The sequence below is a fragment of the Vulpes lagopus genome, chromosome 4, assembly GCF_018345385.1.
Source record: "Vulpes lagopus strain Blue_001 chromosome 4, ASM1834538v1, whole genome shotgun sequence".
NCBI lineage: Eukaryota > Metazoa > Chordata > Mammalia > Carnivora > Canidae > Vulpes > Vulpes lagopus.
Genome location: NC_054827.1, coordinates 5,324,929 through 5,331,280, shown reverse-complemented (window position 1 = coordinate 5,331,280; position 6,352 = coordinate 5,324,929).

Sequence of the window (6,352 nt, the reverse complement as noted above, 5' to 3'; positions counted from 1 at the left end):
CTTAACTTTTTGGGCCCGGGTCCATTGGGGGTTTTACACACCCCGGGCCCCCCAAGCTCACAGAAAACTCACACTATTGGGCTCCTTTGTGCCACGATTGCACGGCCTTCGCCCCCTGAAAAGTCAACCAAAAGGGGGCCCTGGTAGGGCCCTTTCACACTGCCGGGTCAGGGCTTTATCCGGGGGCCTGGGGCCCCCTCCCACTTGGGCTCCCCGCCCGGGGGTGCTTTTCCCCTCTCGGCTGGGGGAAACCGGGGGGGGGGCCCCTCATATAAATAAAGAACACCCCTAAAACAGGAAAAAATGGTTTATTAATTTAAAAGGGCTGAAAAGACGGCCCAACGATTTGCACCGGGCGACCGGCTAAGGAAAAGTTACTAAGAAGCCATAGGGAACAAGCGCACCCAAACAAGAAAAATAAAAAAAAAACGGGTAAGGGGGGCTGACGGGTCTCAAAAGTCGGGGGATGGGGGGACCATATTTTTCGGGGAGGGGACCCCAACCTGGGGGTAAACACCATTTCCCCAAAATCTTCTGAAAATTTTTAAAAAAAAAATTTTAAAAAAAAAAAAGAAAAAAAAAAGGGGGGCATTCCCCCCGGGGGCTCGGGGGGACCCCCCACCCGGGGCCGACCTACCCCATCAGATCCACTCGGGTTCCAACATGGGGCCCTGCCTCCCCCTCCTTTGTCCGACTCCCCAAAATCACGGGGCTCAAGAAAATAACGAACTTTTCAAAAAGGAAAAAAAAAGGGTTTTGGGGTTTTTTTTGGGTTTTTTTTTTGTTTCAATCGGAAACATCATCACTAAAAGGGAACCTGCCAAAAAAAAAAAGATGAAAAACAAGAAAAACCTTTCCCGGGTTTCCCACAAAATTCAAGCCCTACAGCCTTCCCTACCAAGTTTAAATAAAAAGCCACCCCACCGGCCCCCCCCCGGGGCCCCCAGTCTCCCATGGGCTTTACAAAAACCCACGGGCACGCGCACGCAAAAAACCCAACAACCAAAACCCCGAACCCTGGGACAATTGACCCCAAAACAACCCCCACACCAAAAACACACACCACACACCCCACACACACACACACCAAACCCCCGCCACAAAAAACGGCCCGGCAAAACCCCGGGGTCAGGGGGGGGTTCATTGCAATGCTCACGACCAAAACGTGGAAGGGGGAAACCCGACTCAGATGGGCCCAAAACCGGGGAAAGGGGGCTTTGCTCATCCTAATGCTATTTCCTCCACGATTAAGAAAGCGGGGAATTTAGGGCCCGCCCAACCAGAACCAACCTAAAACCCCTCCCGGGTCCTCTAAATTCCCACGGTGGGGGGGAACCCCGTGGCCCCGCTCGGGGGGGCAGACCCCCTTTTCCTTTGGGTGGGGGCGGGGGCTTTGGGGATCTTTCAGGGAAAAACCCCTCCTCTCTTTCAAAGGAAAACCAAAAGGGTGGGGGGTCCCGGGCGCGGGCACGCCCGGCCACTAGGTTTTTGGCACCCCCCACGGGGGATCGGAAAAAATCGGGGCTTTCCCTGACCTCTCCCCAGAAGGGGTGAGACCAACATATTTCTTTTGGGGACCCCGCGTGCTAAAGGGTTTCCCCTTGGTTTTTCGGGAGAAGTTCCTCTACCTCCGGGTCAAATTGGGGTAATCCCTTTGTAAAGGAACGTAGCTTAGGGGTTCAAAGGGCCCCGCGGGGAAAAATCCGGGGAAAAAGGGCACTCCGGGGAATAAGGACGAGTGACAAAATTTCACAATTTCCCCCATCCTGGGAAATTTTTGTTTTTGTGCGTTTTTGGTCGGGCCGGGCCATTATGTCCCTTTCCCTCCCCGGCAAGGCCGGCCCCGGCCCCCCCTTTTGTTTCGGGACCCCCGTTTTCCCCAGGTTAACGTCTGGCCCTTTTTCCAGGGCCCCATCCCTTCGGGGGCCGGGGCCTTTCCTCTTCTTCCCCGGGGGGGACCCCCCCCTTTCCCTTTTCTCTGTCTCGGCGCTTTTCTCCACACGGGTTTTAAAAAAACAAAATTTGTTTTAAAAAAAGGGAAAAACGCCCTCCCCCCTCCCCCCCCCTCCCCTCCTCCTCCTCCCCCTTCCCCACTTCCACAGTCCCCTCGGAAAAAAAGCTAAAAAATTTAAATTTTTTTCAAAAGCCGCCAATGGAAGGAGAAAAACTGGGGAAAGATTAAGGGAAACAACCCCGTGTGTGACAACCGGCTCCCGGTGCATGGAGCCGCTTCTCCCTCTGGCCTGTTCTCTGGCTCTGTTCTCTCCTTCTATCTCTCAAGAATACGTAAATAAAATCTTTAAATAAAAAAAAAGATTTTATTTACTTAATCGAGGAAGGGAGGACGGAGGGAGGGACGGAGGGAGGGACAGAGGAGCCAGAGAGAGGGAAAAGAAGGCTCCATGCAAGGAGGCTGGGGTATGGGGGACCCGATCCCCAGGAGTCCGGATCACGTCTTGATCAAAGCCATGATGCTCAAATGAACGACCAGTCCGCCACCAGCATCCCAGAGCCTGCTTTCTTTAGACAAAGAACACTGAAGGCTGAATCTGAACAAAAAAGACCATTGTAGAAGGGTTTCTGAAGGAAACAACTAGGGAATTTCTTTAAATTTTTATTTATTATTCGGGAGAGACTCACAGAGAGAGACACAGAGAACAGAGACAGAGGTGCAGAGACACGGAGAGAGAGAAGTGGGATCCAACGCAGGGAGCCCCTGTGGGACTGGATCCCTGGCCCCCCCGGGATCACACCATGAGCCAAAGGCAGAGGTTCAACCACTGAAACAGCCAGGCGTCCGGGAAGCAGATTTTTTTGAACAGAATTGTATGCATGCTCAGGACAGACTGAGATTTGGAGAAAGTGGGAGCTTTACTTAGTACACTGGTATAGCATTAAGACTCGGCCGCTTGTCTTCTGCTAAAATGAAGAGATTTCCTGCGTATGGTAGTCAACACGGCAAGGGATTGTGAACAGAGAAGAAAAAAATATGTTATTTATTTGCCCTCTCCAGACCAGCCAGGTTTTTATATTCCTTTTTATCCACGAATTACCTCCGTGAGAGAGTGAAAAACTTCTCAATATTAAAGGACGAACATTTGGTGACAACTGCCTATAACTCCTGTGGAATCTCCTCTAGGGCCACCCTGGTTGAAACAGATACTGGAAGTTTTCAGTTTTGTAATGACCCATGATCCTTTATACGGCCTGGGCCTTGAAACTTTCTGGATGTTTGGTTGGTTTGGTTGGTGGATGGATGGATGGATGGATCGGATGGATGGATGGATGGATTGTGTACTGGCTGGCCGGCTGACTGCTCAGCTGTTTGCTGGTTCCTTCCATCCGTTCATTCATGGATTTTCAGCGGATCCGAAAAGTCTAGCCCTAAGTTTAGTCTCTGACTAACATAGGTCGTTACCTGCTATGTGAAGGCACGGGAGAAGCAGCGTCATACAAAGAATCATAAGCCCTCTTAGATTATATTGGTTGTGTGAATGCTGTGGGTGTTCCAAAAGCGACAGTAAAGTCGTAAAGTGTCAATAAAAAAAACCCGTGCCCTGGTACATTGTATTAAGAATGCTGTGTGTGACAAATCGAATCCAGTTTTCTGCCGACTTGCCACTCAAGCCCACTCTCCTCGGGTCTGTAACCACGCCACTGGTGAACCCGCCATGTCATGTACAGGTGTTTGTCCAGATGCTCTTGCAAAAACAAACAAACAACACACACCACACACACACACAGACATATTTATTTAGTTATTTATTTATTTATTTATTTATTTATTTATTTATATTTTTTCCCAGATTCCAGAAAACCCCGCAAAGACGTTTTGACACACTCGTTTCTGTCCCCCGAGATCAATCGAACAACAGTATGAGATTGCCAGAACTAGTGAAAATAGGCGCTGCATTTGCCCAGAACAAAACCAGGACGCCTGGGTGGCTCAGCGTGGAGCCTCTCCTTGGGCTTAGGGCGTGACCCGAGTCCCGGGATGAGTCCCGCATCAGGCTCCCTCATGGAGCCTGTTTTTCTCTCTCTCTCTCTCTCGCTCTCTCTTCTCTCATCCATGAATAAAATCTTAAAAAAACAGAACTTAAAGAAGCAACTTGAACTAAAGAGCGAAAGACAATGATGACTGGTTTCTTGTTTTTGTTGTTTAAATATTTTTTATTTAGTTATTCACGAGAGACACAATGAGAGAGAGAGAGGCAGAGACACGGCAGAGGGAGAAGCAGCTCTGCAGGGAGAGACCCATGCGGGACTCCAGGAATCACACCCTGAGCCAAAGGCAGGCCGCTCCCACCACTGAACCACCCAGGTATCCTGATGACCCTTTTTAAAGACTCTTGTTCAAATCAACTGCGATCCCCTCATATTGCTCTTCCAGTTTGAAGGAAACTTTGAAGAGATATCTATACCTTAAGAGAAATTTTAAGAACGTGTGAGATTGTAAACATATTAAAATCCTTATCCTTGGGCAGCCCGGGCTCCGCGGTTTAGCGCTGCCTCAGACCCAGGGCCGTGATCCCTGGAGACCCGCTTGTCATGGATCCTGCTTCTCCCTCTGCCTGTGTCCTCTGCCTCTTCTCTCTCTCTCACTCTCTCAATCTTCTCTCTCTCTCTCTCTATCTCTCTGTTGTTTTGTATCTCTCATGAATAAATACATAAAATCTAAAGAAAAAAAAATCTTTAAAATCCTAATCTTTTCTCCTACCTGGTGACCCGTCAGTGTTCAGAAACTCTCAGTGAGTTATCTATTTCTTTTCTTTTCTTTTCTTTATATTTCTTTTCTTTTCTTTCTCTCTCTTTTGCCGAAGGAGTTATCGTTCTTTTATGCAATGCCCATCATCTGCGTGAGGTCTGTTCTGTGAATACATTCTCATTGTAACCCCGGCCACTGTTTGGCAGAATCCCTTGTATCACCAAGGCCCCTTTCCTGAGTGCCAATGGCATCTGTTTTCTTTTTTCTTCTCTTCCTCCCGCTCGCCCCCCGACCCCCCCCCCCAGGTTATTTTTCAGATGACTCTACTCCCCACGTAGGGCTTCCCACTCACGACCTGGAGGTCAAGATCCGTGCTTCTTCTACTGACCGAGGCGGGCCACGCCCCCTGGAATCGCATCCTAAGACTCAGATAGGATCGGACAGCCTGGAGACACTGAATCCACTTCTCGGGGAGCCCGCCAGCCCCTCGGAAACCCTGAGCCTGAAACCTTCCTTCGCAGAGGTCGCCACGGCCTTCACTGGGCGATGGGTCAAGAGGCCACCCCCTGGCGGACGAAAAACCGAGAGTCGGCTGCTTTACCTCAGGCGAGCCTCCCAGGTTGCCCATACAAGGTTGCTTGAAATGCTGAGGCATCAACAAATCACCGAACCACAACAAAACGGAAGAACAAAAAGAAGAAGCCAAAGGGATGCTGAAGTTCTCTTCTGGAACCTTGCCTGACAGGCGGTGCCGTCTGCGACCACGCCTGTCTCCGGGACAGGAAGAAAAGGTCCAGATGGCTGAACCGGGGTGCTGCACTCTGCGGACCACAGGAACCCCCTCCAGCCTGACCCAGGAACTTCCCTGTATACTCTGAGCCAGGGACAGGGGGTCTTGTTTTGTGTTTCGGTTGTGGTCCAAAGACAAGGCGTCACCTACGGTGGAACCTGTCACCTTTCTAAGCCGAGAGTCGCTCAGCGGCATTACATACCTTCACATACATCCGCCTCCCAAGTTATCTGTCCACATATCCATTTTTTAACTCTCTTTTTTTTTAATTTTTTAATTTATTTATTATGTTTTTATTTAAGCTAGTTATTTATTTATTCATTCATTCATTTGATTCGATTAATTTTAAGGATTTTTTTTTTAGTCAGGGAAGAGAAGAGTGAAAGGAAAAAGGGGAAAGAGAGTGGAGAGAGAAGGCAGAACACACGACAGAGGGAGAAGCAGGCTCCATGCAGGGAGCCCGATGTGGGAATTGGATCCCGGTCTCCAGATCACACCACAGCTGCAGGCGGCGCCAAACCGCTGCGCGGCCCCCCAGGATCCCTAAATTTAATTTCTTAAACTGTATGATCGGCATGGATCTCTGCCTCTCTCTCTCTCTCTCCTCTCTCTCTCTCGCTCTCTCTCGCCTCCTCTCTCTCTCTCATCCTCTCTCATAAATAAATAAATAAATAAATAATAAAATCTTTAACAAATAAATGATAAATAAACTGATATTATTCAAGGGAGCACACAGTAGGAGGCACGGGAGCAGGCAAGGAGAGCAGCTCCACGCGGGGACCCGGTGCAGGTGCTTGATCCCCGAAAACGCTGTATGAGCCGGGAGCCCGAGTGAAGGGCAGCCGCTCAAACGCGGG